The sequence below is a fragment of the Phyllostomus discolor genome, chromosome 13 (genome assembly GCF_004126475.2).
Source record: "Phyllostomus discolor isolate MPI-MPIP mPhyDis1 chromosome 13, mPhyDis1.pri.v3, whole genome shotgun sequence".
NCBI classification, from domain to species: domain Eukaryota; kingdom Metazoa; phylum Chordata; class Mammalia; order Chiroptera; family Phyllostomidae; genus Phyllostomus; species Phyllostomus discolor.
The window spans coordinates 69,130,253-69,155,852 of NC_040915.2; the positions used below are offsets into that span (position 1 = coordinate 69,130,253).

General features: G+C 39.3%; 1 protein-coding gene and 1 long non-coding RNA gene across 3 annotated transcripts in view; one reads left to right on the forward strand and one right to left on the reverse strand.

Moving 5' to 3' along the window:
- NTM (neurotrimin) overlaps nucleotides 1–25,600 on the forward strand; it is a 944,650-nt gene that overhangs the window by 390,871 nt on the left and 528,179 nt on the right. The window lies entirely within an intron of this gene.
- Nucleotides 6,941–7,117, reverse strand: LOC118497923. Its single transcript, XR_004900438.1, has 2 exons — nucleotides 7,016–7,117; nucleotides 6,941–6,982 (listed from the first exon to the last, which is right to left on the reverse strand). It is a non-coding gene; the product is annotated as an uncharacterized LOC118497923 (long non-coding RNA).

Consider the following 25,600-nt stretch of genomic DNA (forward strand, 5'->3'; position numbering starts at 1 on the left):
AACATATATAACACATAATCCTTCACTAAGTTACATATTAATTTACAGAAATAAAACATTTAGTAAAGACCAGATGAAATGTAACAGGGTGTAGCCAAGTGTGGGGGTGGAGGGGAGCCCAAATAGGGATTTGTAATGGGGTCCAGAACTCAGTGTCCAGGAAATATTAGAAAGCAACAGTTTTGCAGATAACATCTAGAATGGTCGTTTAACATATATAACCTTTAACTGGTTTCATGGATATGTTAAATAGCTGTGACCAAGCTTTGAACCAGGGGGATGGGTATGATTTCAACCCACGATGTAACTGGGAGGCAACTCCTTATGGTTACAGAGCCTGAGCAAGAGCTTGGAGATGATTGGCTCCATACCACAGGGCCACACCTGCCCAGACTTACTATGGCAGCCCAGTAAAGCTGGAAAAATACTGGAATGCTGGCCCCTGTGGCCCATTGTGGGAGGAGTTGAAAATGGTGCAGCAGAGGAAGATTGGTACTGGGATTTAAACCCAGGCATAGCATCCTTGCGGTGTCTTTTTGGGACCACATGGCTTAGGCAAAGAAGAACCATGGACTTCTATTTCTTCTTCTGAGATACAGTACTCTGGACTGGGCAGAGGGGGAAAGAATAATTGTGCATTTGTGGGTATTCTAAAGGACATTGGAATCTCAATGAAGACATTAAGTCATTACTCTTAAGTTTGTATAACCCTTTAAATAAACAATTCCTTTCCTTTTCACCAATCTCTGGCATTGAGAGATGTCTTTCCCTGGTGGCAGGCAATGTGAACCTAGTATGGGGTGGGGGACTCCCAGAGTGTAAGGGTGGGTCCATTCAGTAATAGTATATCATTCACCTCCACCCTGGGTCTGTTCTGTAACAGAAATAAACTTTAAAAAAGAACACAGGGATATAGGAATTCAATTCAAATATATTATATGTTAATTTCTAATTATGCCAGTATCATATTGTATGGAATACTATCCCTTTGTAGTATAGTCTGAAATCAGGAAGTGTAATGCCTGCTGCTTTGTTCTTTTTTAGGAATTCTTTGGCTAGTTGTGGTCTTTTGTGATTCTGTATAAATTTTAGCATTTTTTTCTATTTCTGTGAACAATGTCATTGTAATTTTGATAGGGATTGCATTGAAACTATAGATTGCTTTGGGTAGTATGAATATTTTAGCAATATTAATGCTTTAGATCCATGAATACAAATATCTTTTATTTATTTGTGTCTTTAAATGTTTGCATCAATATTTCATAGTTTTCTGTGTAGAGATCTTTCATTCCTTGGTTAAATTTATTCTAAGTATTTTATTGTTTTTTACCCTATTCTGGGATCCTAACTGGGATTTTGCTATTTTTTTTTCTTTTTCAGATGGTTGATCATTATTGGATAAGAAATAATTTTGTATCTGGAAGATTTTTTTGTTTATTGAGTTTAACAGGTTTTGGTGGAATCTTTAAAATTTTTCATATGCCAAATTATTCTACTTACTTTCTGATTAGATGCATTTTCTTTCTTTTTCTTTCCTAATTGCTCTGGCTAGGATTTCTTGTATTATGCTGAATAGGGGTGGTGAGAGTAGACACCCTTATCTTAGAAGAAAATATTTCAACCTTTCACCTTTAAATATAATATTTGTGCCTTTGTCGTATGTGCCCTCTATTATGTTAAAGGTATGTCCCCTCAATATCCAATTTGTTGAGTTTTTATCATAAAATGGTGTTGAATTTGTCACTTTTTTACAACTATTAAGATGATTATATGATTTCTGTCTTTCATTCTATTTATGTGGTATATCACATTTATTAAATTACACATGTTAAACCATTCTTGCATCAGAAATAAATCCCATTTGATCATTGTGTGTGATCCTTTTAATGTGCTGTTGAAATCGGTTTGCTATTATTTTGTTAAGAATGTTTGTTTCAGCATTCGTCAGGGATATAGGCCTATAGTCTTCTTCTCTTACCTAATCAGGCTCTAGTATTGAGCTAATGCTGGCTTCATAAAATGAATTTGAGAGTGTTCTTCTTTTCTTCTCCTTTTTTGGAAGAGTTTGAGAAGAATTGGTATTAATAGTTAACAATGTTGCATTAAATTTACATGAGCTCAGGTGTACTGCAAATTGGTTAGACATTTACATAACTTGTAAAGCGATCTCCTAGTAAGTGTTAAACCCACCTGACACCATATATAGTTATTTTGTTATTATTGACTATAATCCTTAACCTTTACATCCCCATGACTATTTTGTAACTATCAATTTGTATTTCTTAATCCCTTCACCTATTTTACCCAGCCTCCCAACACTCACTCCCATCTGGCAACCATTATTTTTGTTCTCCGTATTTGAGTTTATTTATTTTCTACTTTTAGATTTCACGTATAAGTGAAATCATATGGTATTTGTCTTTCTCTGTCTGATTTACTTCACTCAGCATAATACTTGCTAGGTCCACCTATGCTGTTGCAATGGTAAGATTTCATTCTTTTTTATGTCTGAGTAATATTCCATTGTATATACATATTTACTTCTTTATTCATTCATCTTTTCATTGGAACATTTAATCCATTTTCATTTAAAGTAATTATTGATAAGTATGTACTTAATACTATTTTGTAATTTTATAAATTTTTGTAGTTCTCTGTTCATTTCTTATTCTCTTGCTCACTTCTCTTATATGCTGATGATTTTCTATAGTGCTGTGTTTGAATTCCTTTCTGTTTATTTCTTTTATATTTCCTGTAGACTTTTGGTTTGTGGTTACCATGTGCTTCATATATACCAAGCTATGTTTATAGCATCTATTTTAAGCTGATGGTCGCTTAAGTTTGAACACATTCTAAAATCACTACCATTTTCACTCACCCCCTATGTGTTTATGCTTTTGTCATTATGTTTTACTTCTTTTGTGTATATATTTGTGTTTGTCCCTTAATTTACTATTGTAGTTACACACCATCTTCCTAACTTTGCCTTTTAACCTTTGTACTAGCTTTGGTGAGTTGATCCACTGCCTTTGTTATGTTTGCATTTGTCAGCAAGAATTTTTTTCTTTGCCATATTTTTTACTCATACTTTAAATTTTTTTCTTCTTCTTTAACATTTCTTGTTATACTGGTCTGGTGGTGATGAACTCTTTTCATTTTTTCTTGTCTGGGAAGTTCTTTATTTCTCCTACTATTCTCTATTCTAAATGACAGTTTTGCTGACTAGAGTAATCTTGGTTGTAGGTTCTTGATTTTTATCACTGCATATTTCATGCCAGTCCCTTCTGGTCTGCAATGTCTCTGTTGAGAAATCACTGAAAGTCTTTTGGGAGCTCCCTTGTAGATAGGTCTTTTCTCTTGTGGCTTTTAAGGTTCTCTTTTTGTGTTTAACCTTTGGAATTTTAATGATGTATCTTGGTGTGGGCCTTTTTGGGTTCATATTGTTTGGGACTCTCTAAACTTCTTGGATTTGTATGTCTATTTCTTTTTTCTAGGTTAGGGAAGTTTTCAGTCATTATTCCTTCGAATGGGTTTTCAGCTCTTTTTTCTTAATCTCGCTTCTCCTTCTCATAGACCTATGATGGGAATGTTATTACACTTGATGCTGTCTCAGTTATCTCTTAAACAATCCTCATATTTAAATTTTTTTTCTTTTTGCTGCTATGATTGCTTTTTGCTACCTTATCTTCCAAATTACTGATGGAATCCTTTGCTGCAATCCATCTGCTCTTGGCTCCATCTAATGTATTTTTCATTTCAGTTATTGTATTCTTAATTTTTGACTGGTTCTCTTTATGTTTTTTTTTCCTTTCTTTTTTATGTTTCCTATCTCTTTGTTGAAATTCTCACTGAGATTACTGACTCATCCTCTGAGTTCACTGAACATCAGGGTTTTGAACTTTGTATCTGGGAGATTGCTTTCATTTTGTTTAGCCCTTTCATTAGAGCTTTGTCTTGTTCTTTCATTTGGGGCATGTTTCTTTATCTCCTCATTTTTGGTGCCTCCCTATGTTTGTTTCTATGTGTTAGGTAGATCTTTTATGTCTCCCAGTCTTGGCAGAGTGGCCTTATGTGGGAGGTGTCCTAAGGGGTCCACTGGTGCAGTCTCCCTGGTACTTAAGCCTAGGCTCCAGGCATGTTCCTTGTGTGGGTTGTATGTGCTCTTTTGTTCTAGGTGAGCCTTGTTTGTTGGCATGTCAGTGGGTGAGACTGACCCTCAGGGTGACTGGCTGTGAGGACTGGTCAAGACTACACTGGAAAACCTGTCATATGGGGCTTACCCCATGGAGCAGGATTTGTTTTAACAGGGCTCTGGTGCTTGCTGAGTCTACTCTTTAGATTTCTCATTTGTGGTGCTAATTGAGTGTTGCTCTGGTATAGTCTTGAGCTGGCCACCAGGTGTTTTGGTTCTGAGGCCTTTTGCCTAGGGCTTCCATGAAGGCCAAGTTCAACTATTTCCTGTGTTCTTCCAGGAGCCATCTGGTGGGAGCTATAAAGTGATCTGTGTTTCAAAGCTGCCTGAGCTGGGCTTAGACACATCTAGGAATGGCTATACTGTGAACCAAGGCTGACTGCCACTAGCTCTTGGTTTGGGTCTCCTTAGCAAGACGTACAGGGTATATTCACATCAGTCACTGCTTGTTTGGGTTTTGTGAACCTTTGAGAGATTTTAGAAAAGTCTGCACCATGGGCCCCTGCTGGCCATTTGTATGGATTAGGCTCTGAAAAAGGTTCAAGCCTGGTTCATGAATCGGATTGGCAGGACCTTAGAGAATCATCAGGATGGGATAAGAGGGGGTGTTGCCAGGTTGATGGAGACTCAGATTTGGCATTCACCTGCACCTGTAGACTGTGTGAGGGGAGAATGCAACAGAGGAACAATGGTGCCTACCAGTACTTTAGTCCTAGAGAGAGATGCTCCTCCAGCCCTCATCCTGAAACCAGGCAATTCAATTGCTCCCGCTATGTCCCTGCTGCTTTTCAAGCTGTTGTCCTTTCTTTGGAGCTTAGGACAAGTTTTTGTGAGCAATAGAGTCTGTGCTTGGGCCCTTTAAAGAGACACCTGGATCTCTATCAGCCTTCCATCTCACCTGGACTGAGTCCCTGATGATTTTCACAGCTAGCTGTTGTGGGGACTGTTCTTCCTGGCACTGATGCTCTGGCCTTGGGAGTCTGATGTGGGGCTGGGACCCCTAACTCTTCCATGGGACCTCCACAGCTGAAATATCCCTTCTGATTCCTACCTGCCACACGTGGGTATGGGACCAGCCTGTTTCCCATATCAGCTCCTTTCACCAGTCTTGACATGGTTTCCTCTTTATATCATTAGTTATAGGAGTTCTGTTCAGCTAGTCTTCAGGTGGGTCTCAAGGGTAGTTGTCGTATAATTTAGTAGTAATTTTGATAAGATAGTGGGAAGAGGCAAGCACAGTGTTTTCCTACTCACCCTCTTGATGGGAAGTCTCATTGGTGTTAACTTTATTAGCCATCTGGTCCTAAGCTTTTCTTTCTTATAAGGTTTTTGATTACTGATTCTCTCTCCTTACTTGTTACTGTTCTGTCCAGATTTCTATTCCTTTATGATTCATAATTGATAGGTTGTAAGTTTCTAGTAATTTGTCTATTTTATAAGTTGTTTAATTTCTTGGCATAGAATTGTTCATAATAGAATTTTATGATCTTTTGTATTTCTGTGGTATCAGCTTCCTTTTCATTTCTAATTTTATTTCCATCCTCTCTTTTTTTCTTGATAATTTATGCTAAAGGTTTGTCAATTTTTTACTTAAAATCAATTTTATTTGATGTAAGTATAGCTACTTCTGCTCTCTTTTGGTTTCCATTTGTGTGAAATCTTTTCTCATTGCTTCAAGCCTATAAATTTAGCAGGGTTGATAGAGGATCAATGTACAGAAATCAAGTTTATTTCTGTATCCTAGCAATGAATCGGAAAATTCTATTTTTAAAAACCCCATTTAGAATCATATAAAAAATGAAATATTTAGGTGTGAATTTCTAAAAATATGTATAAGACTTGTTCACTGAAACATTGCTGAGGGAATTTAAAATAAATCTGAATAAAAAAGAAGATATACAATATTCATGGATTGAAAGATGATTTCTTTAGACACCAATACTTCCCAAATTACAAATAGGATAAACAAAATTTCAATCAAAATCTTAGCATAACTTTTGATGGAAATTGACAAGGTGTCTTAAAATAGCTAAATACATATTCAACTGATTTTCTACAAAGGTATCAAAAGCCTTTTCAATGTATAGTAAGTAGCACAATGTGGCTTTAATATGAAAAAAATTAAACATCCATCCTTATGTTATGCACAAATCTCAATTCAACATGGAACATAGAACTAAATGCAAGAGCAAAAACTATAAAATTTCTAGAAAAAAGGACATCTTTGTGATATACAGATAGATAAATATACTTCATATCTAATACAAATATCACAAGCCAAAGGAAAAAACTAAAAAAATAGAATTTATAAAAATTGAATGTTTTTAATGGTTGAAAGTATAAGAAAGCGGGAAGGCAAGCCACAAAAGGACAGAAAATATTCTTAATACATGGGTCTCACAAATGACTTGTATCCATAATCACTAAACTGATCTTACAACTCAATAGTAAGAGGGCAAATAACGCAATGATTTTTAAAGTGGGAAAATGTTTAAACAAATCATTCACAAAGGGAGATCTATAAAATCTCCATAGTCATAAGAAAATATGTTCAACATCAATAAGTCATCAAGCAAGTGCACTTGAAGATCACAATGACCACCACTTCTCAATTTCTGGAATAAATAAAATTAAAATGACTGAAAACAAAAGCTTTAATCAGTATGTGGGTACAAGTAGAACTCTAATATGTTGCTGGTAGTTATGTAAAATTGTACAGTCACTTTGGAAAATAACTTGATATTTTTTAAATAAAACTAAATATACACTTAATATGTAATTTATCAATCCCTAGGCATTGATACATTATATCTTTTAATTTACCTAAGACAAATGAAGATATGTCCACACAAAGACATGCACACAAGTGTTCATAAAAGTTTCATTCATAATAGTCAAATACTAGCCCTGGCTGGGTGATTCAGCTGGTTGGAGCATCATCCCATGCACCAAAAGTCTGCAGGTTGGATTCCTGGTCAGGGCACATGCCTAGGTTGCTGTTCTGATCTCCAGTCAGGGTATGTATGAACGGTAGCCAATAGATGTTTCTCTCTTTTTCTCTCCCTTTACAATCAGTAAAAAACATATACTTGGATGAGGATTAAAAAAATAAATAAAATAATAATAGTCAAACACTGGGAAGACTGGTAATAGTTCAAAAGCCCATCAAAAAGTGAATGGATAAAGAATTTTGTATTATAGCCATAAACTGGAATTCTACTGATTAAAATACAGTAACACTTGATAGCTCCACAAAACAGAATGAATGAATCCCCAAAATTTTAGGCTGAGCCTACAAAGCTAGATGCAAAGGTGAAAACACTATTTAATTCAATCATAAGAAGTTCTAGAAAGGGCAAAACCAGACAATAGTAGGAAAAAAAACAGAACTGAGTTGCCTGGGGTGAGGGTTAGGAGAAGGGTAAAGGGAGGGTTGATAAAATAAATCCCAGAGGGACAAGAGGCAACTTAGGGAGGTTTGGGAAATTCTGAATCACTTTATTGCAGTTGTAGTTGCATATGGAGAGAATTGTCAAAACTCACTGAACTGTATACTTTAAATGGTTCCATTGTATTAATGGTTATAAAATATACTTTAATTAAGTTAATAAGAGTGAGTTTACAAATAGTTTTAAATTTCTGTTTTTGGCTTTGCTGTATTTTCCAAATTCTTTGAATTTATTTATTAATATGTTCATAAAGAGTAAACTAATCAAGAGATTATTTTCATCCACTTGTATTACTCTTGCAGTAGATCTGTGTAAGTACTCTTTGCAAGCAACCTAGTCAACTCTACATAGTATAATCTAGATTTACAAACCTGTAGTGCTTTCAATCTTCTTACTGTATACATTTGTAAGTTTCCTTTCACCAAAGCCAAACTGGATTCAACATTAAAAACAGAAACAAAATCTAGCAGGAGGTGATTAGCCTTTGCTTTGGACACAAGATTTACAATTTTCTCCTTCCATCTGGCTGGAGCTGACCTTACATTTCTCTCATCTTGTTATAGAGAGAATAGACAGTGGCAGGTGGGGACCAGGCAGCTCAACCACGCACAGAGGGAGAGCAACTGAACCGTGGTGAGGTCAAAGCCAGATCAGAAACGAAGATCAAGATTATATGAATTTTAACAGGTGAAACATAGTGTGAAATGAGACAAAGATAAAAACACAGTTCTGCAGTAGCCTCCAAAATGAGAGAGTCGATTCTTCCAGATATCTGGAAAAGCTAATTTTACAACTGAGCCTTTGGCAGCGCAGGCTAACACAGAAAGTATGTAGTATTACTTAATTATCCTTTCCCACTGCAAGAAAGCGTGCCGGTTTTCTGATAGAAAATGTGTTGCCGCAGCAGAACTCAAGACAGAATTTAATATGAGAACATTGAACTTTTGGTAATGAGGTAAATGGTATCTTCAAACGAACTTTTTAAAAGTCAGAAATCCTGCTCGAAGACACAGCCCTTGTGCCCAACAAGGCAAAGGAGGTGACATAAAGAGGGAGACACAATAAACATGGTCAGTTTGGAACACAAGGTTAAAGCATTGTTTTTTGTGTGTGTTTTTTTAATTTTATTTATTTTTAGACAGAGGGGAAGGGAAGGAGCAAGAGATTGAGAGAAACATTGATGCGTGGTTGCCTTTCACACACCGGTAACTGGGGACCTGTCCCGTAACCCAGGCATGTGCCCTGACTGGGAATCAAACCAGCAGCCCTTTGGTTCACAGGCTGGTGTTCAATCCACTGAGCCACACCAGCCAGGGTAAAGGTGTTGTTTTTGATAACCTAACTCAGTACAGTGGTGATAGCACCAGGAGAGAAGGAAACATAGTTGAGATGCTAACAAACAACCTTGCTCAAATACCAGATATATTAAAGAGCCTCTGGCTGACACCGGGGCTCAAACAAGTTATGACTGAATCCTCTAACAAGTACCTGTCGTGCAGGCATTCTGTGTTGCTGTAATGGCCATATGCTTTCAGCACCAGATGGGAAGGAAGATGTCATTCTGTTGTGAAAGTTGAGGAGCCAGACAGAAGGCTATCTCACTTCAGAACAGGTGGGGACAGCAGGGTTTCTTTCAGGTGGAGCCAGAATTTTCTTCAGGGAAGAGCTTCCTGTCTTCTAAAGTACTTAAACACATGTTTGGTGAAGACCTCAAAGTTTTACACAACCTGGAAAAAATGGCTATAACTTGACAAATTTTAAGACAAGTCTTTTCTTTTATCTTTTTATTGAATTTATAGGGGTGACACTGGGTAACAAAATGATACAGGTTTCAAGTGCACAATTCCACAACACATCATCTGTACCCTGGTGTGATCACCACCCCAAGTCAAGCCTCCACCCATCACCATTTACCCCTCTATACCCCGCTCCACCTCCCTCCACAATCACTGTACCTTTGTCTGTGTCCACGAGTTTTTCCTGTTTTTTTTTTCTTTTGTGCTCTATCCCTCCCCCTCTCACCCAGCCTCCCACAGCAACTGTCAGCCTGCTCTCTACCTATGAGTCTGTCTCTATTTTCCTTGTTACTTTATTTGGTCCATCAGTGGATGAGTGGGTAAAAAAGCTATGGTACATTTACACGATAGAATACTACTCAGCTGTAAAAGAAGGAGGAGCTCTTACACTTTGTGATGGCACAGATGGGCCATGGATGCCAATTGAAATAAGCCAGTCAGAGAAAGACAAGCCCCAGATTACTTCACTCATATGAACAAATCTAATGGATCTAATGAACAAAATGAAGAGGAGTCTTACAGCTGACTGTCTTCTTCAAAAGGACTCTGGTGTTAACATTGTGGAGTACCTTTTCAACAGACTACATTTGATGTGTTTATCAAGATAACAGTCTCTATGGTGAGTTGAAAGCTTCACCTGTACATTGGTTTATATATGTTTTAACACATTTGTGTTCATAGAAACACTTTACAAGTGCAGTATTTGCAATTTTTGTAAAAGTGATGCTGAGGCTCTGAGGTTCAGATTCTTCTTGAGACTAACCATTACTAAAGTCAGAGAATGGAAGAAGGCACAGTTTAATTCAGCACTATTTTTAAGTGTGTCTTTTTAATTTTTTAATTGATTTTAGAAAGAGGGGAAGGGAGGGAGAATGAGAAAGAAAAACATCGATGTGAGAGAGACACATGGATAGGTCACCTCCTGTACACATCCCAACTGGGGACCAAACTTGCAGCCTCGACATGTGCCCTGACTGGAAATTGAAACTGCAAACCCTTGGCTTATGGGAGGAAGCTCCAGCCATCTGAGCCACCCCGGTCAGGGCTAATTCAGTACTACTTATGGTCCAAATGATTACCGAGCACTCCCGAACATATCATGGAGATTGAGAAACAGTAATAGGCACTTAGGGAATTTAAAAGAAAAATAAAGGATTCTTAAAGAGCCTGAAATGTACAAATACATGATTAAAATTATAGATTTATAATGTAATTATAGATAAGATTATATATTATAGACTTATAGGTAACTTTTAGATTTATTATGTTATTGTGATATATACATATGATGAATTATGGGAGGAGAACTAGAAAATATGTCCAAGTAAAGCTCTGATTGATAACATTTAAATTAAGACTGCCCCTGCAGAAGGCTATTTTTATCGTCAATGGTGGTTGTTAATAGTGGAGTTTAGATTCAGGTCTGATGAGGCATTCATAGAGTACAGTCTGTTGGCCATAGACTATTCCTGTCCACTGAGCTAAAGGCCAGTTTAATAAATATTGCAAGCAGACTGAACTTTGTCATGTGCTTTTAATGTGTTGGGATTATCTAAATAGAATTATACAAATGTTGGGTTTCTGTAAGCATCCATGCGTGTGCCATTCTGTGAGCAATAATATTACTAAATCCACACTTGCTATTGTTTTTTGACAGCTAAGGCCAAATCTCTAATTAACTACAGAAACTACCCTTGTTAAAGTAGAGAGAACATATTTTAAAAATTCTTAGTTGAAAGAGCTCTTGACCGACTCTAATTTCCCGCAATCTCTTGATTCCATTCCAGTTTTACACAGAGTTTCCCTACCCCTGGGATAAAGCCATACTTTATTATAATATAATATTGCTTAACTAATGCTTACTTCTACTATTCATATTTTAATGAGATATTTGTGTCTATATGCAAGAGTGAAATTCATTTATACATTAGGTTTTGGCATTATTGTTGTTGTGGCTTTATAGAATAAATTTGGAAGTTTCCGTTTTCCTAGGGCCCAGAATAGTTCAAATATCACTGGAATGTAGACTTCAACTGTGAAGCCATATGGTCCTCATTCCTATCAAAAACAGCAGGTGTTCAATTTGATCTGTTCAGAGTTTCCACTTCAGAGGGACTTTTCACCAGTTTATACTTTGCTGGGATAGCATCTATTGTCTATTGAGTTTCATGAAGTATTCTCTTAAGATGCTTTCATCTGTCTGGAGTTAGTTTTGTTTTTCGTCTTCTTTTTCTTTTCTCACTGCTAATTGTGTCTATATTTGTTTATTTCTGTTTTCTTATTCAAGCTCACAGAGAGCTTTTCACTGAACAGGCTGTTGGGTTTTTTCCCTTTCTCTTCTTATTTGTTTTTTTTTTAATTAATTCTTGAATTCATCCATGTTAATCCTTTCTGCCAAATTGTTTTTTTTTTGTTCTGTCTCTAATTTCTTAAGATTATTGTTCAGTTCGTGCGTTTTCATCTCTCTTCATTAATAATAAGATAATTTAAGATACATTTTTTCTAGTGTTCTGTGGTCTCAATGTGAGATGCTTTAAAGATTTTATTTATTTTTAGAGTGAGAGGAATAGAGGGAGGAAAAAACAGGAGAGAAACATCAATGTGTGGTTGCCTCTCACACCCCCAAGTGGGGACCTGGCCCACAACCCAGGCATGTGCCCTGACTGGGAATTGAGACAGTGACCCTTTGATTCACAGGCCAGCAGTAAATCCACTGAGCCACACCAGCCAGGGCTCAACGTAAGATGGTTAAATCCAATTTGTTTATTAGATAACTTAGAATTGCTCTTTCTGACCCAAGGTGAGCTGAGATATATGTCTTATTTTCTAAGAAAAGGTTTCCCATCATGCTTTTATTATTTATTTCTAAGTTAAAGAATTTTGATCAGAGAATGTTACCTGTAAAACCTTTAATTATTAATAGTTCAGAGCAAGATTAATTTTTAAAACTTTTCTTTGTACACACATAAATCTACCTAAATATAGCATATTAGAATATGATTACATCTGAGGTCAATTTTATTGACTATATTTAGTTCTCCTACCTTTTTATCATTATGTTTTGTCTACTAAGTATACCAAATTCTATGAAAATTATATGACTGCTTCCCATTATAACTATTTTTATCAAGTGTGTCTTGCATTATGGATAATTTTGTTTTATAAAACTGATTTTATGTTGTATAGTATATATAGATTGATGTCTACTACATCATATTTTCATTCTATAGCTCTCCCTTCCGTGTTGTTAAGAATTCCAGTCTATACTATTAACACGTATAGTCTTTTCTGTTGACACACTCAGACATTTTTCCTATTGTTTGAGAACAGTATAAAATATAATCTCCCCACTAAGATGGACTTTCATCTACAAAAGTGTTCTGTGAAAATTCCATACTGTTTTCCATACTGTCTTCCATAGTGGCTGCACCAGGCTGCATTCCCACCAACAGTGCACTAGGGTTCCCTTCTCCCCATGTCCTTGCCAGCACTTGTTAAGACTATTATGCTAAGTGAAATCAGCCAACCAGTGAAAGACAAATACCATATGATGTCACTTATAGGAGGAATCTAATGAACAAAATAAACTAATGAGCTAAACCGAACCAGAGACGTGGAAATAGGGAACAGACTGACAGTGACCAGAAGGGAGTGGGGAGGGAACAATGGTGGAAAGAAGGGGATGGGATTAGTCAAAGCACATGTATGAGTGACCAGTGGACATGGACAATGGTGTGGGGACTGACTGTGGGAGCGAGAGTCGGGTGGCCTGGGCAGAGAAAGGCAAAGGGGGGAAAATTGGAAAACTGTAATAGAATAAACAATAATAATAATAATAAAGGTCTGTTTTTCTCGCAGTCCTCAACCCTCCTCAGTTAGATGTTTGGAAAACTTTTCTTTCTCCTTCCCCTTAACTCACATCAATTACTTGATATTTTTTTATTTTATTCTCCCACTTTCTACCCCCATCCCAAACCTGAAGTTGTAGGGTTTTCTTTTTTTTAAGATTTTATTTACTTATTTTTTAGAGAGGGAAAGGAGGGAGAAAGAGAGAGAGAGAGAAACATCAATGTGCGGTTTCTGGGGGTCATGGCCTGCAACCCAGGCATGTGCCCCGACTGGGAATCGAACCTGCGACACTTTGGTTCGCAGTCCGTGCTCAATCCACTGAGCTACGCAAGCCAGGGTCAAGTTGTAGGTTTTGATGCAACATTCTGGACAGTTTTCGTCTTTTCTTTTGAGGTGCACATCTCCTTTCACAAGGCTGGGCTTAAACACATGTGGGGGCCATCTCTCCTCAGCCACTTTGGGAGGAACACATGAGAGCTCACTCGTTTCTCTCCCTGTCTCTTCTCTGCCCACCTCCCCCGCCCTGAAACCTCTGTTTGTCTCATCCTTTGTGTGCTCTGGAGTGTTTCCCTCAGATGAGCTGCATGCATGAAGCAGTTTCTGAATTGTTGCCTAGACTCAATATCTTTCTTTTGCTCTGACAGGTGAATGATATCTTGACTGAGCATAGGATTCTAATGTTGCCTTCGTTTTCTCTCAGTCATCTGTGGATATTGTGTCAGAGGTTTCTATCTCCTATGCTGCCTGAACTGCCAATGAGTTTAATGCCAGTCTGAATCTTTTACCTTTGTAAGCCACTTGTTCTTCTTCTGTAGGTGTTTGTAAGATTATATATTTATATAGAATTCTGGAATGCTATTGCAAGATGCTGAAGCATGCGTTTTTCTTATCAGTCTACTCTGGAATAGAGGAAACTCATTCAACATTCAGGCTCAGGTATATTATCAGCTTCCCCCAATTTTCTTCTTTCTTTCTTTTTTTTTTTTGTTGAGATTTTGCCTCCCTCTTCTCAGTTGCTCCCCCCACTGCATATTGAACAATTTTTATTTGTGTATTAAAGATTTGTCTCTCTTCATGATTATCATCCCTTTATTCTTCTAATATGTCCTTTGAGATACACTTGGCCTCTGATATTCCACACAGCTTGTTTGAGTCTCAACAATGGCACTTTCTCTTTCCATTCAACTTCAGAATATTTGGTTGAGAAATTATGCAATTTTATTTTTACTGCAGAAATTGTTATGTGCTGCAAATGAATATATGTACATATATACACACACATGCATATTCATCTTCAGTGGCTTTATTTTGCTGAGCATGAGCCCTCTTTATTTTGAAAGACTCTTCTCTAGCTGCTGCCCCTCCCAATAGATTATTTTTCTTTGTCAATAAATTTGGATTCAGATCACGTTGAAAAATTGCCAGAGAGGTGATGGAAAATGAAGTAGTCTCTTCTCCTGGGGATCAGTAGTATAGAAAGTGAAGTTTCTTCCTGTCCCCAGCCTCTTTTACCCTCCTGGTCACAGAATCAGGGAGGACTCAGGCCACCTGTTCAGCTTCTTCCTGAGCACCTGGGAGAACCAGGCCATTCACACCAGGCAGATGGTAGATGCTGGCCTTTCACTTAGAATCATGCAGGTTGCTGTGGGGTAGGCTCGTCCCAAAGTCCAGCACCCTTTAGTGTGGATAAAGGCTCCCTGAGGGTGAGTGCGCAGCAAAGCAAGTCCTAACAGCAGGTCGCCACGAGCAATCCCAGCAGAGTTACCTGCATCAGACTGCTTTCTGGCCCCAGACAGACAAAGATGTGGCTCAAGACAGACAAAAAAGTTGAAACTAAGGGAAAAAGAAGGGCATTCAGGCTACCACTTTACTGGGTTTGTTCTAATCTCTCAGAAATATCTTTGAAGTAACCTCTATCAAACTCACAATGCAAGTCGAAGCTCCAGCAATCACTACCAATTTACAGGAGTGCTCTAAGGTTTGCCAAACACATCTGATCCTTGAAATCACTCTGTGTTATGGGGGTTATTGAGAGAAAATAGGTTCAAAGTGTTTAGTACAATGCCTAAATTTACAAGCTGGTAAAGAACAACAACAAAACCAAGGGATTCTCTCTCCCAGCCCAATGATTTTTGCACAACTATTTTAACAAGAAAGAGAAAGTCAAGGCTATTCTATCTACTTTAAGTAGAGTATATAATAAAGTAATCAAGTATATATATATATATATATATATATACTTTATAAAAATGTAAACAATGCTAACCATTGATATAAGTAGGCTACTTTCAGGAATTTTAAACTTTTGGCTAAGGAAGAGTTATTTTTTATTAGATATAGTGGCATTTTCTAAAGCCAAGGTCAGTATCTTTCTTGCTTGTTTGTTTGTGTGCATGTTACACTTTTATAAAGTATCATTTGTATGTGTGTATACATATATGCATAGATAATGTATATACAGAAAAAAACACATATCCTCAGGGTGCAGCTTGATACATTTTCCAAACCGGACGCATCAATGTAACTAGCAGCAAGATCAAGCAACAGAGTATTACTGACATCTAAGAAGCTTCCTCCCACTCCTTTCAGTCATCATCCACCCCTCCAAGGGTGATAATTACCCTGACTTCCAGCAGCTTACATGACTTCTGCAAGGACAGCCTGACTTACCATCTATAGCCAACTTTTAACACAGAAAGGTTGTTGTGTTTGATAAATATTTGTTGGATGAGTGAATGAATGAATGCATCAATGAGTAACTGAGTGAGCCAAGTATTAAGTGAAGAGATCCTTAGAGGGTGAAACATTGCCAAATTTGGCTTTGGAGTCAGAGATTGGAACTTAATGGGTTGTGTAATTTGGGGAAAGTTATTTAATCTCATTGAGCCTCAGGTTGCTCTTTTAAAAATAGAAACAGCAATGCATTTCTCATAGGGCTGTTTGTCATAAGCCTTAAAGTTAATGTATGTAGAACCAGTGGTTGGCACCTAATAGGCTATTTATTATTGGGAAAGAAAAGGAATCCAGCTGTCTGTATGTGGGACATGACTAATCCCCTTACCTTGATCTTTTCTGTTTTAAATAACATTCAAATTCTTTTGAAGATATGTTATTTTAATACAGTGGAAAGGGTTTAACCATGCTCAACATCCTAGAAAAAAAACAGAAATCAACAGAAAATGTCATGGAGTGTGTGGGGAGGTGCGGTTACTTTGTGACCTTGAGTAAATTCAGGTTCTGTTTTGGATTTTTGCTCTTCTGCCTGTAGTGTCTGTGATCATAGTTCATTTTCATGGATTTCTGATCCCCCGGGCCTTGGCTTATGGGCTACATGACCTGCCCATCTGGTTGGAGTTAAGTTGGCATCATATGCAGCCCAAGTTCGAGTTCCACACCTGGCTGTCCCAGTTGCCATGATACTCTAATCCCATGAGACCCTCCACCCCGCCACTGGGGCTTACGGTATCGTGCTGCCCCCTCCTCTGCATGAAGCTGCCTCTGTCTGACCACCACTCCAGCCTTCCGGACACAGCCTCTTCACTCTGCTCCTCCTGAAATGCTAAGTGTGGTCCTTGCTCTCCAAATGGACATTGCTTTCATTTTGTTTCCAAGTTTAAAGAGTAAGCGTAAAGGCAGCTGACTTGATATTTAAGAAGAATGACTAGGCTATAAAAATGGTTTGTTTTCTGCCTATCTTGTCAAATATCTTTTCAGCAGGTACATATTTACTTAAGTTACTTAACTTCTCCTTAGTGACAATTGCCACTGCTTAGAAAGACTCTTCAGGTTCCATTTTCCGTGTCTGCCACCAAGACTGCAAAACACTGAGAGCTACTTGGAATGTGGTCTGAGAAGTGCTCATGGAGCCTCTTCCCTTTTCCAAATAGTTTTCATAGTAACAATAGAGGCAACACTATTACTATGTTACTGTGACTACTTATTTAATTGTTATTCCTACTATTATTAATGGCAATAACTATTCTAAGTATCTGCTGAACTTCACAAAATATTGGATAAATGACCATGTCTGTCCTTTTTATACCCTAATATCAGCACTTAGTTACAGAAGAGCAGAGCTGCAAAGTCAATATATATCAGTTAATGACTGAATAAAGGAATGCCCGATACTGGGCCAGTCACTTTGCTGTAATATTTCCTTTAACTTGAAGCAACCCTATAGAATAGGAAGTATTGTCTCCATTTCATAGATTTAAAAAACAACTGAGTAGCAGAGGTGTTAAACAATTCACCAAACAAAAGCACCCACGTGTTTCCCTCCTAGGTCAGTCCTTTTGAGTCTGGGTAGCCCCTCCCACTGCTCGGTAATACTGCCTACTTTTGAAAACACGGGGCAGAAGCTTCTTTCAGATCTGCTACAATCCCTAGACTATGCAAACCTGACCATTCATGTTTCTTGAATCTCTTTCTATCTTTTTTCAAATATGGGCATCAGAGCACTAGGAAGAGATCCTGGCAGAAGATTCCTGAAGCGAAGCTGCAAAGTCTTGAGGCCCCCATGTGGGTCTGAGCCTCAGAACACAGGCAAGGTCAAGCTCCACCTTCCAGCTGCTGTGCTGGGCTGTGCCTCCCGTCTCCGTATCAGAGAGAGGTAGACAAATGGAAAGGTTGTTGCCATAGAGCAACAAGAATGATTAGAGGGCTGGAGGGATTGACTCGTGAGATAAGATTGAAAGACCTCAGTATTTATCATTCCTCCAAACTGCAGCTGTGGGACAGACAGGATACCCATCTACAAGCATTTGCTGGGTCTGATCACCTCAGACCACAGAACTTTACAGGGAAGCAGATGCTGGTTGTCAGCAAGGAAAGAAAAGGGTAGTGGGGCCATGCAGGATGACAGCAAGCACACTGTGCTGAGCACCATGCTGCCTCCTGAGCCACTGACAAGTTCACAGGCTCTTTTGCTCCTCTGGCTTGGGGAGGTAGCTCCACCTCTGCATGGGCCCCATGCACATTTTTGGTGCAAACTGGGGTAGTCGTTTTGTTATGGCCTACTTTAAAATAAGGCAACAGAGGAAAACAGGTGATGTTTTAACTCCATGCTGCTCGGAGTTATGGAATTCAGGCAGTGTACTTGCAATGGCTGTTATCCAAAAAGTCACCTGATATCTTTACGATTTCTAGTTTCTGGTAAGAATTAGTACTATAATTTAAGTAGGCTGACTTTATTTCTTACCCATAGTTTACTACTTTATTCCTTGGGAGTTTTCCCAAGGAAGACAGATTTTCAGTCCTTGCTACTTTTTACCAATTTATTCATTAAATTCCATAAGTGTTTAAATAAATAAGGGCAAGAGACTGGTAGAAGCTAGGCACTCAATGACTGTTAGTTGAACAATAAATGAGTAAATGCCTAAAGAGTACACATAGGGTCAAATTGCACCTTTTTTTTTTGTAGTGATTTTTAAGACACAGTGCCCTAAACGGCATGAAATCTAAAATCCGATTGTGCAGAATTTAGAGAAATAGAGTTTCATGTCACATGGAAAAACATTCCTGTTCTTTGAAAGCCTCTATCTGGAGTGCTCTACATGAAATAAAAAGCTCAGCTGCTAGAGCTGCAGTAGGTGAAGCCTCCTACAGATGTAGATCACGATCACCCTGGCCATGCAGGATGTGGTAGATAATTCAGGTGTTGGAATTAGCAGACGCGGAATTTGCATTTCGGCTCCACGTCTCACTGGCTGTGTGCCATGTGCGAGTTCCAGGAGTAGTCAGCAGAGCAGCCTTTTTGGACCCTGAGGTCAGAGGAAAACACCAGCACTACTATTTAAATGTGTATATCTTTTTTATCATTGACTTTTTGCATCCATTTTTACCTTTGAAAAAAATACGTATTAAACTACGTGTGTTGATTACTGAGTATTCTTCACTCCTTTGAATTTTGCTCCCAATGCAAGGCCTCCTTCACCTCACCCTCGTCTCACCCTTTCAGTACCACCTTTTTTCCTTGCGAAATAAGATCATGATCTGTCCCTCCTGGGGTCCTGTCAGAATTTAATGCAATAGTGCAAAACACAGGGGCTCCATCAGCGGCAGGTGTTATTGTTATTGCTGTTTACTTAAGGAAGGAATAGTGGTGCTTTAGCACTATCCTTAGATAGCCTACTGGTACAAGATCAAAGTTAATGCATAACTGAAGGAAGCGATACCAAGTCACCTCTGAGCTGCCTGCTAGCCTCCTTTTCTATGATTCTTTCTCATCGCAACACCCAGTTCCATCAGAATGCAGCAAGGACGTATTCATTTGGTGTCCTGGGGGGAATCCTGGTCCCACCGGTGCAGAGGTGTGGGAGCCTCTTGGGAGGCCAGTTCATACTTGGCCAGCAGGGTGTCCCAGTAAACCAGATATTTGGGACCCTTCTCTGTGCTGGTTGTATGGGAGAGGCAGTGAGTGACCCATCCTGTGGCCCTGCCAGGAGAAGGGGTGCCATTGAAAGGTCAGGCAGGGCCATAAAAGTATCTGTGTGCTAGAGTCCAGGGCAGAGGCACCAGAACGCAAAGGGCACTCCAGGAGAGGGCAGAAGGACGCCAGTGTGGAGCTGCAGCCTTCTTAGAGTAGGCAATGCCTGAGCTGCGTCGTGAAAGCTGACCATACATTCTAGATGCGAGGAAGGGAAAGAGGTTTGGATGACAGCAAATCACGAGCCACGGCTGTGAGCCAGCACTTGTGTGTGGAGGTGTAGCAGTCAGTGCGGGCCAAGTAAAGGTCCCCTGCTCTGGTCATTCCACCAGAGATGATCTAGTTTAGGGAATTGAGCAACCAGGTGTCAGAGATTGAAAGGACAAAAGGAAGTCTTGACACCCTCCTGGAAGAAGTTAAGCTTGTTGGAACTGAGAGCTGGTAGGCTTTGTGGAAAGGGCCCTGTGGAGGAGTGGATGCAGCCGGCTTGCCACTGTTTCTCAGGAACAGAGGGGAGGGACTGCACGGAGCAGGGAGCTAGAGCTCTGAGGGGGCTGTGCCACTGCCCACGTGGTCCCTGTGACAGTGAACTATGACAGAGCTGCCCCAGGAATGTAGAAAGAAGCTGGAAAGGGAAACAGCTGCTCCTGGAACCAAGTACTGCAGCCAGGGTGAAGGGTCACTGGTGGGGCAACGCGACAGGAACAGCCAGCCCACAGCAAGGAGCAGGCCCCTCTCCCCTGTTGTGCCTCTGCCTTTTTCTATTGTTTTTTTTTTTTTTTTTTTTGGTTTGTTTGTTTCTTATGTCTCCTGCTGAAGATCTAGACAGGAAGCCAGCTGTCACAGAAGAAACATAGTTTGTAGAGTCCTAGCCTCATTGTCACCAGGTGGAATACAGAGGGTGCATTTGGAGCTGAGAGGCGCAGGGGCTTATAGGCCCCATGGAGCATGGCTGGCCTCAGCGAGTGAGGTGAGCAGCTGCAGCTGGAGTTACAATGGACAGAACCCGTGAGGAAAGGGTTGTGCCCCTGTCCTGTGGGGCCCCGTGCAGTCCCTGCCTTCGGAGAAGGATGAATTCCTATCTCTCTTTCCCCTGGAGAAGATAGCATTGACAAATCAGCATAGGAGGGGTTGAATTTATTACACTTACAAATCATCGAAGCGATCCTTAGCAAATCATCGAAACATTTAGCAAATGATTAAATAAAAATACCTTTCTTCCTTTTGTTTTCTCTTAGTAAAGCACTTCATTGTTTAATGAATGACTAAAGGGTCTAATCATGTAAGTTTAATTAAATGCTTTTTAGCATAAAAAAGATTCTGAATAATGTTTTTAGTAAGTAATGGTGTTCTCCACTAATTTTTACACCAAGTAAATGACTTAAGACCGTTTATTAGAAGCTAGTGAGGTTATTTTTTATTGCTTTTCTCTTCGTGGTTTTCAAGGACGAACGAAGGAACATCAACAAAACCGTAAAAGTCATTTTGCACAGATGCACGACTATCTCCGCGCCACATCTCCATCCGTGCACCTCTACAAGGCACTGGTTCTAGGTGCGACTCCACAGGGAGGACCACGCAGGCAGCCTTGGGAGAAGGCCTGGCCCCTGACCTCAAGGAATTTCCCATTGAAAGGAAGAGAGGCAGTGGAACAAAGAGCATTTGCATATGCCGAGGGCAACATACTGGTTTGTCCCAAGTAGAGGCTGAGAAAACATGAGGAAAGGAAGGATCTGTTAAAATACATGCCTTTTCCTCCAGTGGATGGCCCACTGTAGGAGTCGTTGCCTACTTCTTGTTCTTTTGCCGATGTAGGCAAGAGTCCCTCAAATATTGAAAAGTAATAACACAGCATGGTAATGTGCATAAATCAATATGCATTTTACAACAATTACTAATGTAAGTCCCAGGTGTCTTTTTCATGGATAGATTTTTATATTCTCTGGAAAATAACAATCACTTTAGTATGTATCACTAATTAAAAACTGTTGAATAATTTCCAACTGATATTAAGTAATTATTGGCAATTCCATGTCAACACCAGTAAATAATTATCTCACCTTGTATCACATAATTAAAATTACAATACCCCATGACAAATATTAAACAATCATAAATAATTGCAATTGTGCAAAAGTAGCAACCATGCATTCGGCTCGGTTGTGTTTGTAATTTAAAATGACATTTTTCATTTGACTGCTGATTTATGAAATTTTAAAAAATCAATTTGCCTTTCTTAATGGGCAAATGCCCTTTGGGGATACACCAGATGTTCTTCTGCCCAAGGTTGGCAGCTGGGCGGGAAAAAATTAGCCAAGCATATTGATACAAGACCTAAACAAGAAAAGGGTAGTAACAATGGGTGGCAGGGTAAAATAAATCAACTGAAGATTTGCTCTCATGGTTCTTGTGATCTTTACCCTGGTAGTGCATGCGGATGCACAGGCTGCAGTCTGTAGGTTCCCCTTGGCCCCTCTCTGTCCTTTGTTCTAGTTGCTATTGTCATCATGGTGACATCAGAGGACAAGCACAGTGGTGCAATTCCCTTCTCTTTTGCTAGAATAGCATCAAAGCACAGGGAGGAGGGGAGGCTCTTCCAGATGCTCCCTCACATTTGCCCTCCCACAGGCTAGCTTCCTCCAGAAAAAGGGCATGGAGCACAGCTAGCAAGAATGAGTCCAAAGCCTCATTACTTTAGAGCAGATAGCAATCTCTCAATGGACTCATTTAACAAATATTTAATGAGCACTCACTATGTGCTAGGTACTATGGTAGGTGCTGATTTTAAGGTTTCCTAACTTTTAAAAAGAGGGGAAGTATTTCGTCCCGAACAATTCAAGGTCTATTGATCTATGTCTGCAAATCACTGTGTGATCATTTTCCATTTCTACTACTGTGTGAATAACAGATATGATGGAGATGGGTCATCTCTTACTTGATAGATTCTGAGATGTTATTATGGTCATTTAGGGTATCTGCAGTCTTCTTCCTAGTAGATAGAAAGTGACCATCTGTACTTGCACCTGTTTTGGGTAATTTAGGTGCTTTGAGGAAGCAGATGGTAACAACCAGTGAACTTCTAATTGTTCAATGATCTCTTTCCTATTAGACCGCTAAGTTCCATGAAAGCAGAGTTCATGCCTATGGTAATCAAAAATTCTAAAACAGTAAAAATAGCACAGAGCAAAATTGGCAACAGCTTGCACCCTTTATAATCAATTAATAATATTTGTCTTGAAAGATAAATATGACTACATATGCTGTACCCCCCCAATCTCAACCTACCCCTAATCCTGACTAACAACTTCTATGACTCTTACTGGACAGTGTGCTTCAAACTGTCCAATCCTAAAGCACCAAGTTAGGGTTGAGTGTTAGACTCAGACCAGAGCACTGGACAGCTCCAGGAACCACACCAAAAATAGTCTGATCTGGGCCGATGGGCATCTTGGCCCTTGTACCAAGAAGGAGCACTGCAGGAGCATGAATCAGACTCCAAAGACTTTATTCATTTGTTCCCTATCCTCAGGTACTGTGTTGGAATTTATAGGGTAGAATTCATTAAAAGGTCTAAGTCGGAGCCTTGACTGGGTAACTCAGTTGGTAGAATCATCACCTGTTCACCAAAAGGTTTCTGGTTCAATACCCAGTCCAGGCACATATGGGAGGCAACCAATCAATATTTCTCTCTCAGATCAATGTTTTTTTTCCTCTCTCTCTCCTTTTCTTTCTCTCTAAAATCAATCAAAACATATCCTTAGGTGAAGAGAAAGGCAAATAAATAAAGTAAAACAAAATAAAAATCTTAAAAAATAAAAGAACATAAAAGGTCTAGGTTGGAGAAGAGAATTGGTCATTAAAGGCCACTGAGGACAGCAGGGAAACCAGGAGGTTCAGGGTCGGGGGTCACCTGTTATATCCTGGCTCTGTGGGAAGGCAGCTTCTGGAGCTCTGGGTCCATTGGCAGCTGATCAAAGTCATGGTTCCAAGTAGATGGGACCCCTTTTTGGAGGTGGGCACCTATCAAGAAGGGAGGGGAAAGCACATAGAAAATCAGTGTTTTTATGAATGTGCCCAATTGCTGGGTGGGCAAATTATAGTCTACTATTCTTAATAAAGCATCTGATTCACATAGAAAGTCACTTGAGAAAGCTTTGTTTGAATAGATGTATGGGTAAAAGTTCAAGAAGATGGAAAACAACACATAAAAGTTTCAAAATTATGATTGGTGTAAATCCCATTGCACATCTAGGTTGGCCATGTTGATTTGTGGAGACAATGCTATGGAACAAGAACGTATTGCTTTTGTAAAAGAGTAGACTCTTGTGGGTGGGGCCTGGATTCTCAAATAGTTCTGTTTTGGGGTACCATCGTGGTTTACTAACACCTAGTGGTATATTCAAGAAAATGGTATTTAGTGGATTTCTACATCAGTTAAATTCCCACAGGGTACAGTACAGAGTGTCTGGCAGGTGGCAGGAGGGTTTGGACCCCTATGTCTCCAACAGTTCTTTCTCAGGAAGCTCTAACCTGGGTGCTTCTACACAGGCACTTGCCAATCTACTTTTTCTCTAACAGAGGCTGATTTGATGATTGCTTTTTAGAATGCCAAATTTCAGCAATTTAAATGATGTGTCACTCTCATCTCTCAATCTTTATACTGACTCTGTCCTTTAAGCACTGGTCCTTCTATCAGAATTGGAACCATTCTAGTACTAGGACTTGGTGTGTCCACTCCCCACTGGTCTTTAATGCCCTAGAGTCAACTACGGCAGCAGCCCCACATAACAAAATGGTTTTGGACTTTGGTGCCAGGTGATTTTAGTGCACATTCTGGTCCACCTCTTACTACTTACAAGACCTTAGCCACTTTTTAAAACTTTGATGAAACTTACTGGCTTTTTTTTTTTTTGGAAATGGGAAAACAGTAGCCACCTCCAAGGTCATTAATGGATTAAATGGAGTGATACACATAAAGCACCTGGTGTGGATCTTGGCACATTCTAGATCCTCAATAAATCTCAATTCCCTATGCACTCGGCACCAGGCCAGGCAAAATGGGCAATGCTGAAGCAGTAAATGTGCTCTTGTAAGTGCTTATACTTAAAAAGCAAATACATTTACCAATACAAAGGGTTTGTAACTTTTAGAATCTTAGAACAGTGTTTGTGGAGGTAAACACAATCCCCATTGTCTTATCTGGAATAACTGACCTAAAGAAATGGTCTTTTCCTTGTATTGAAGTCAAAGCAAGCAATCTAGGAGGTTTTGTCACCAGTCAGCCCATCATTCTGTGCTTGCCCTGGGAGAGCGTGCTTTAAAGCTATGAACTTCGACTTCTACCCTTCCCTGGTCCCTAGACTCTCAGTGGGAATCCTGAAACATGGAACCACAGGTGTCCTCAAAGAAGGCTATATATCTTCCTTCTCTCCGCAAAAGATGTGGGCTAAAGAAATTGGAGGGGTACATTTTGCTTTGTTTAAATAACATTTGGTTTTGCTTCTTTTAATCATTGGTTCCCCTGAGCATGGCATGCTTTCTGCAGCACTCACTGGCTGCATACCTAACAGATATTTTCAATACAACAGCTTGACTTCCCTGCTGCTTAGATGATAGCAATTGGCGAGGTGTTCCATCCTCTTCCTTCTCCCCCCTCTATGGATACAAGGAGATTTCAAGTGCAATTTGGCCTTGCACATCAAACAGCAATTTTCCCGTAGAAACCACAACCTCCAAAAACTCTACCCTAATCAAATCTATCAAGCCCAATTTAGGGGCGAGCTTCTGTCTGTTTATCAAGGAAATGGAGTTGAAATTGCCCCCTTTAATGGAATCACAGCTGCCCACCATAATCTTTCACATGGATGTTTGAATTAATGGCAGGACAGAG